We start from the raw sequence: 8654 nt of genomic DNA on the forward strand, positions 1-8654 counted from the left end.
TAAAATAACAGATCTCAGTTTAGCGCACTACTCACGTTTTATTTGTTTTTTGTTTGTTTCTGTGTTTATGTTCTACTTCTGTCTGTTGTATAACTTTTGGGATTTGTATACAATACAATTTTGTTGTATTGTAGTGCTTTTCAAAATTAGTATAACTTGCTTTACACCTAATTTATTTTTGTATGAATACAGGGGTTATAAATGTATCTTTATTTATTTGTTTGTTTGGGAAATCTCTTTGTTGAAAATTTTATAGGAACAAACCTACACCTAAAAATAAGTGGGTACTAACATTCAAACCCCTTTCCAGAGGAATATGGATAGTTCAGAATGGAACTGTAGATTTGAAAAATATGTTTTTTATTATTAATGTTCATCTGTGATCTAAATGCAGCATTACTAAGTGATGGAGACGCCTACAGAGCTGGTCTTTATCCTGTCTGCAAATGGAAGGCATTTGGTCTTGATGGCTACCCAGGTAATTCAGTATAGAATGCTACTTTTTATTTTATTGAGCTAAGTTGCAGCTGAAATTAAAACAGGCTTGAATGGTTTCAATTTGGAAACATTTTTTATGTTGTTTCTCTCAGCCCAGTTAAATACTAAAATGTAACTGGTGCAAACAATTCAGATTTTACTTTCCATTTTTCTTATACAAATATTACTGTTTTTACATTATGAAGCTTTTAAAATGTATTTTACCATTGTAAGTGTACGACAATTTCATATAACTTGACCAGAGCTATCTTTCATATATGCCTCAATTTATTCTGGGTAACTAAATACATTGTAAATGCTCCCATCTTTTTAAGAACAGGGACAAGACTGCAAAGTTAGTCATTTTTTTGGTGTGTGTGTCTAAGGACAATTTATTTTAAAATTTTACCTGACATCCTCAAATGGAGCTCTACTATAGTCTTAAGTAATTTCTGCATGACTAAAGCTTACAGTAGAAAACTTGCATTCATAAGTTTCAGCAAGTCAAAACCTGTAGATTGTTTCAGTGAAGTGTTCCCTTTAACTGTTTTATCTCAGATGTTGAAGTGAGATTTAAATGTGTGACACTAAAAATGAAGATGAATGGCTGCTTTAAGCTAAAACACCTTTTTAAGTGACAAAGAAGATGACTTGAGTATATAAGTTATAGTAAGGAAAGCAAATAAAGTATTATGTAACTGCATATCTCCTAGTCAAACGTGATGGGTAAGGAACAAGAGTTATACTGACAGACAATTGCCTAATGGAAAAGCGAGATTCATTTTTGATTGACCCCACATTAAGTTTGTGATGCTGACCGACGACCAAGGTGGTATACAGGATTTTTTTTTGTTATCTCAGCATGCAGATGGTATACACAGCTAGAACAGACTTATTGTAATGCTGTGCACAGAAGACTGGCAGATAGCATGAGATCCAACTGAGAAAACCTTTTCCCTCTCCTCAGGGATGTGAGAGTTTCATAATAACATCTAAAGTATTCAAAAAGTAGGACTCTCACATAGATCGTCAGGTGAAGTTGGAAAGGCTTTTTTTCTTTTAATGTTGATGTAGTCTATTTTTGTATCATTTTAATGTATTTATTATTTGCAGTATTGCCAATTGGGGAATCAGCTTATCTGTAAAGGGATCAATAGATTTCATGGCTGCCATTAACTGCATATAACTGCTCAGTGTATTTTTCTATTAGGACACATTCGAATAAAGGTATGGATCAGGGTTTTTTTTTTTATTGATTGTTGATTGATGGCATTTTTTAATACCTGATTTTTTTTTCACCTGAAATAATTTTTTACTATGATGTGTCTTTTTTTCATTTTTTCATAAAACAACTGGGTCCTTGAAAGAAAGTAGCATTTAAATGAGTATAACAGTGCAAATAATTATTTGATTGTTGTAGTGTATCTGGTTATGCATCAACTGTGGTTATATTCCCCGTTGTACTTTGTGTACTCTATATTTTAGTCAATTCTTGCACTGTCTTTGCTCCCTTTTGTGGAGGTTCTTGTCTTGTTTCACAGCCGCTGCTATGGGAGGAAAGCTGCAGGAGCTGCAGTACCTTGAGACTGGTGCAGCTAGAACTTAACAATTATCTTAGACTTCTTTTTCAAATGATCATTGACAGGCCTTCTGTCAACCTGTAATATGGTTATGAGTTCACTTGGCTTTATGGAAGCTCTCAAAGCCGATCTGTGAGGCCTGTCTGAATTGTCAAATAACATTTAGCCAGATTGATCTTTTTTTTAACAGGCTTTATTTTCATCTCAAACCCGTTCCTTCCTGGTTCACAACATCACTGGGTGAAACAGTATCTCAAAGTATATCCTCAGAAACCCAACATCTGCAATTTAGACATGCATATGTCGCCAACGGACACCGGCAATTTGTGGGAGAAAAGCAGAGATCAAATGAGGTAAGTCGTAATCTGCATTGCCAGTTTCTATCAGCGTCTGATGTCTATTTTAACATTACTCCCCTCCATTCTTTGAAACAGTCTTAAGTAGTTCTAGTTCAGTGAATGAGAAAGCTTAAGATGAGCTTCAGTAGCAAGTTAATTTTCTTAGACTGTTCTAATGAAGTCACTGGTTGGAGCTAACCGTAATAAACTGTAACGGACAAAGCTTGAAAATATCTGCATTCTCTCTGGGGCTTTAGAAATAAAAATCCAGTATGTATTTTTAAAAGAGGTAAAAAGCTACAATGAAACTGTATGTACCTCATGCATTTTGATCACAGTGGTTGTTCAGCTAGGAAGACTGGTGATGCGTATTTTCTGAGGTCTCTTATGTTTAATTCCTCTGTGCTGGAATTTTTTTTTGGCTCTACTTCTGTATTTCCAGATTCAGAGTCTACTGCTGGCATCCTTCTATTACATAAACTTATTATAAAACATTGTTTCAGCTTGAGTTGAAAAATGCAAGAGTTCTACAATGTCTCACAAACCTGCATATAACAGCAATATTTAATTATTCTATGCAACCTACTAGATCCAGCCAAAAAAATAACAAGTGCTAGGGCAGTTATGGAGAGCAAGACCTGCTTATATTGTACTATAAATGTTGAGTCTTTTCACATCTTTTCACAACTGGGATGAATCACACAGTGTAAACACCAGAGTATTTCCAGAATACGTCCTCGGCGTGTTTACACTGAAAAAAGTGACCGGAATCCGTCCTCTCAGTCCAGAATACGAACTCAACATTTGAGAGGATAAGAAGACGGATTCCAGAACGTGCTCAGTAGCGTTTACACATCCTCTATCCTCTTATCCTCTCGATCCGGAATATTTGTGCCAGTGTAAACACACCTATTGCCACCACTCCTCAGTGGGAGATAAGGAGGTCTCTGTAATTGGCCTATGTGCTAATCCAATAATTCAGGAGTGCTACTTGATTTCATTAAGACATTTCCAAAGGCATCTCAAACTTCAAAAGTGTTTCTATCCACAGACTGAGTAACTCGAAATACTGAGTGCATTATTGTAAATCATCTACTCCACTAAGCATTGGAATAGAGTTAGCCCCTTAAAAGGGTAACCCAAGAAAAGATGACAGAAGCAGTAATTACCTCTTTTCACTGTGAATCTAAGATTCAAGTTTGAGTAACAGAGATTTCTCTCTCTCTCCATTGTACCACTGCACGTGAGACACAGTTAAGTGAATTAGACTGCTTGACATTAAAGAAACTTCAAAATATGGATCTGTACATGAGGCTTTTAAGCTTTCCAGTTATTTTTGGTTAAATTTAGCAATTAAAAAGAAAGTAAAGGGATCAGGCTTATCAGGATGTTATTTTATATTAAAAAAAGAACCGTGTTAAACAAGGCACAAATTACACTGCCTTGGCCTTCTCCTAGCCTGGAAATAAAACATGTATAAGATTATCGTATAGTTCCGTCGCATAAGACCACAATCTGCAGAAATGTAATGATTTTCTCTTGGTCATCTCGCAAAAAGGTATGGTTCCCTTTTATACTGCTTGGAAAACACTATGATTTCTTGGTGTTCACAGTCTCCTGTAACCTGAATAGATATATCCAAGACAGTGAAAATGTGAAAAAAACAATAACATTTAAATAATTCAGTCGTCTTAATTCAGTTTTTGGCTGGGCCTTACAAATTGCATAGATTTTTGTTGTTGTTTGCTTTAAGGCAGGGTGGTTAATCTTTAACTGTACAGGCATGAAGCTTGTCTAGTTTATATGCTAATTAAAGTAACACTGTTCTTTCATACTAACTGATTCACATGCTGAATTCATTAGCTTTGATCTCTATTTGACATTGCAAAAATTCTGACAACAATCTCTGAATTTAAACATGGCTGCTGTTCCATTTAATTCCCGCATAAAACAGGCACCATTACATCAGACATACTCTGTATTCAACGGTTTCTGACTTTTACTGATTACATTTATGCATGGCTATCAAAATAGGAGCGTACTATAATCGGCTAAATTGATAAAAGGCACTACAAACAGGACGTTGATTAAAATGAGCAGATTCTAAGCATAGATTTGATATGTAGATGATCTTTCATGCTTGATCACTGAAGATAATTTATTTTCATGACCAGTGGTGCACAATAATCTCATCATGGGTAGATTTATTATTATCAATATATATATATTTTTTTTGTCATGTCACACAGCAATCGCTCATGTCACCTATGAAGTAAGTGTAAATCAGAGTTAATAATTCCTATGGTCTGCAAAAACTTTACAAGTTTATACATTATAATTAGGGCTTTTGATTTTCGATTTTAACCGATAAAACCTGATAAAACACCCCTGATACAAAAAAAATGAAACTGGTGGCTAGCCAATAAACAGTAGGAAAAACTGGAAATGGATAATTAATTCACGTTGACTTTACCCTTTTCCCATTTAAAAAAATAAAACCTACCTGTCATTGGTTCGTTCGGAATACTTTAAACCCGCCCCAACTACTGAGTGACAGCACATTCCTGCATTTCTGTTGCAGACTGCTTGCAAGATTTAAAACGAGATTACAATCAGGAAAGGTTGCTTGTTAGTGGAATTTAAAGCTGTATTGCAGTTAAGATACGGAGGATTTAAAACAGAATTGTGGCAAAATGTAAAATAATGCCTGCGCACAAAAACCCCAGAAGAATGTGCCTGTGACCATAGGGATTTCGTTGTGGAAGACAGCAAAGGAAAGAAGGTACAACTTAAGTGTACAAGTACTATCAAGTTACTATACATATTTTGACAGAAAAAAAAATGCTCAAGCATTTTGGAAAGTAACCGAAACACTAATTTCATACAGTATGTCAAAAACAAAAGCCCTGAAAAAAAACAATTTACATAATTCGAAAATAGCTAAAAATAAGCAAAAAAACAATTAATAAAAACTGTTAAACAGAAGCCCTAATTATAATACAAGTGTAATAAATTGCTAGTTCTTCTTGTTCTTTTTACATTGAGAAAACCAGTAGTCCAGTACCCTTGGAGAATAAAAGGACTTGATTTAAACAGTCAAGTGCTTTATTGGTTTCCCTCCAGTGACCAGAAGTTTACCTTGTACTGTGAGTAGGGTAGAAATGAGCAGCAAAGACAGAGACTTAGATAAAAAGCCAAAGAAATCTGTCTCCCTTTCCTTTAAGAAACTGCTAAAGTAAAAGCCTTCTTTATATGGCTTAGTATGTATGTGTAAGAGTCAAATGGCTTATGGTTTGTATCTGCAGCTTTTTAGACGTACTCTGTGGATCACTGCACCCCATTCCCCTCAGACCTGAATGCACTGTCTGAAGGAGTTGCAGCAGGTTGTGGCTTCTAAAGGTTGAAAGCAGAGGCTGGGATCCTGATCTACTATCACTTTGATTCTTCTCTTGGAATTCATCTTGATGAATCAGAGCTGGACCACTCTTGGCCGCTGTTATCATTCAGGTAAAATGTAATCCCAGGATAATTCATTTAGACAGCAGAGACCTAATTACTGTTTCAAAAACATGGTGTTCTGTTTACAACAATTATTGAATCGTGCATGTAAATTACCTCTTGGCAGTTATGTGAGAGACGAAGCAGTATAATGCAGCTAGACAGGAATAATGCTAATGTCAAGTAAAAACAATTGGCGGGAATTATTATAATTTGCATAATACAAAAACACAAAATGGAACCGGCATAGCGTTGTTTTTTTGTTTTGTTTGTTTTGTTTGTTTTTTTGTTTTGCTTGGTTTTTTTTTTTGTCTGAATACTGAAACTTCAAAAATAGACATGTTAATAGATTGTATTTATCAATTAACTAAATGCAAAGTGAGTGAACAGAAGAAAAATCTAAATCAAAGCCACATTTGGTGTGACCACCCTTTGCCTTCAAAACGGCATCAATTCTTCTAGGTACACTTGCACAAAGTCAGGGATTTTGTAGGCATATAGTCATGTGTATGATTAAACAATTATACCAGATAGGTGCCAATGATCATCAATTCAATATGTAGGTTGAAACACAATCATTAACTGAAACAGAAACAGCTGTGTAGGAGGAATAAAACTGGGTGAGGAACAGCCAAACTCAGCTAACAAGGTGAGGTTGCTGAAGGCAGTTTACTGGGAGGCATCTGATTGGCCCCTAATTTATTCTGTAGCATGACAATAACCCCAAACATACAGCGAAAGTCATTAAGAACTATCTTCAGCGCAATGAAGAACAAGGAGTCCTGGAAGTGATGGTATGGCCCCCACAGAGCCCTGATCTCAATATCATCGAGTCTGTCTGGGATTACATGAAGAGAGAGAAGCAACTGAGGCTGCCTAAATCCACAGAAGAACTGGTTAGTTCTCCAAGATGTTTGGGCCAACCTACCTGCCGAGTTCCTTCAAAAACTGTGTGCAAGTGTACCTAGAAGAATTGATGCTGTTTTGAAGGCAAAAGGTGGTCACACCAGATATGGATTTGATGTACATTTTTCTTCTGTTCACTCACATTGCATTTTGTTAATTGATAAATATAACTACTAACATGTCTATTTTTGAAAGCATTCTTACTTTACAGCATTTTTTCACACCTGCCTAAAACTTTTGCACAGTACTGTATGTATAATATATTGGTGTAATATTTTGTGTGTATCTGTTTTGTGTGTATCAGTCTCTTTTTTTTTTATCCTGGTAGTTTTGGCCAATCGGCTGTCTTCCTGCTGGGTGGCTTGAGGAGGGAAGATCCAGCCACTCCTATGTTTATGCACAGTGGAGACATCATGGTTATGTCTGGGTCGAGATGGCTCCTGTATCATGCAGTTCCTAGAATAGTCTCCAGTCCTGACAAGCAGGCCCTGCCTCAGTTCCTGCTTCAAGAACTTGCAGATGATACTCCAGAGGACTCTGTTGTACAGAATGTTTCTGAAGAGGACTGGGCAGTCTGTGCAAAGTATATTCAGACCTCTCAAATCAATATGACTGTGAGACAAGTACTAGGACTGGGAAAGGCTTTCCCAACGGAGCCTGATAATGAAAACACTGTTGACGTCCAGCCAGGCACTTATCACGAAGGAAGCTCAGACAGTGAAGAAAGTAATGTTAAATGAAAAAAGCAATAACTCTGAACATCGTGGACACTTGTATTAGGGTAATAACTTATCCCAGAGGCCCTGCTTTGAAATGTTTACTGTTATATCACATTAAATGATGCCACTAAAACTGTCACCTTGTTACGCATAAGCACAAGATTGTTTGTCTCAGAATATCATTCTGACCTGATGCCAATGATACCATGTACTTTACATTCCCTGCATAATACTGCATACTCTCAGACTGTGGGGGGTCAGTGCTATCTGGACCACCTAACTATTGCACATTAGTTTGAGCTCTGCTGCTTTTGATTAAGAACTATAGTAGTGTGCAATTTGAGCGTCCAGATCTTAACTATCTCAAGATAAACCTGTTTCTGACATTATGCAAATGTTTTGATGAGAAGCCAGAGAATATTATAACAGGAAGAATCATAGATGTGTGTTATTGTTTGTCTAATTCTACAAACTAGTTTATTTTTAGTTTTACAGAATATTACATTATTTCAAGCCTATTCACATTATCAAACGCCTTGCTGTAAACCCATGGTTTTAAAGACAACTTGTGAAGCTGGTCTGTTTCTAGATGATTACAGTGGACTGCTACGATCCTGATACCTCTAAAAATATACCTAGCAGCTAGAGCATTCATTTTGTATTGGTCCTACTAGCACTACCGGACAGCAAGCTTCACAATTCACAAGCATAATTCAAAATGATAATTGTTCATTTTACATTTAGACTTAATTCAGCTACAAGTTGTTTGTTCCACATACAAAACATGTATTAAAGATCAGATTATTTTTGCTACAATGTTCTTATGTATTTAATGTTGCTCCTGTGTTTGAAGGTACCTTTTTATTAAAAATTAAAGGGAGTCTGGTAGATTTACATTACTCATCATAATTTAAATACCTGTCCGTTCCAGTTGCAGTCTGTTTTCATCTTAAATACTCACAACTTGTCCATCGTTATTTTACTGTATATCATACTTCTATATTAATGAGGCTAAACTGCAGTTAATCATAGCAGTTGGGGTATATTCCAAAAGTTACATAACATTAAAGAAATAAATAAGATAATAAAAAGTGAAAGGAATTTTGCTTCAGTAAACTGGAACAGAAACTAGTATG

The 8654-nt window shown here is 35.8% G+C and overlaps 1 pseudogene; it reads left to right on the forward strand.

The window, feature by feature from the left end:
• Positions 1–406: 406 nt before the first annotated feature.
• On the forward strand, positions 407–8444 carry LOC121329685 (annotated as a pseudogene).
• Positions 8445–8654: the final 210 nt, after the last annotated feature.

This window comes from Polyodon spathula, chromosome 17 (assembly GCF_017654505.1).
Source record: "Polyodon spathula isolate WHYD16114869_AA chromosome 17, ASM1765450v1, whole genome shotgun sequence".
Classification (NCBI taxonomy): domain Eukaryota; kingdom Metazoa; phylum Chordata; class Actinopteri; order Acipenseriformes; family Polyodontidae; genus Polyodon; species Polyodon spathula.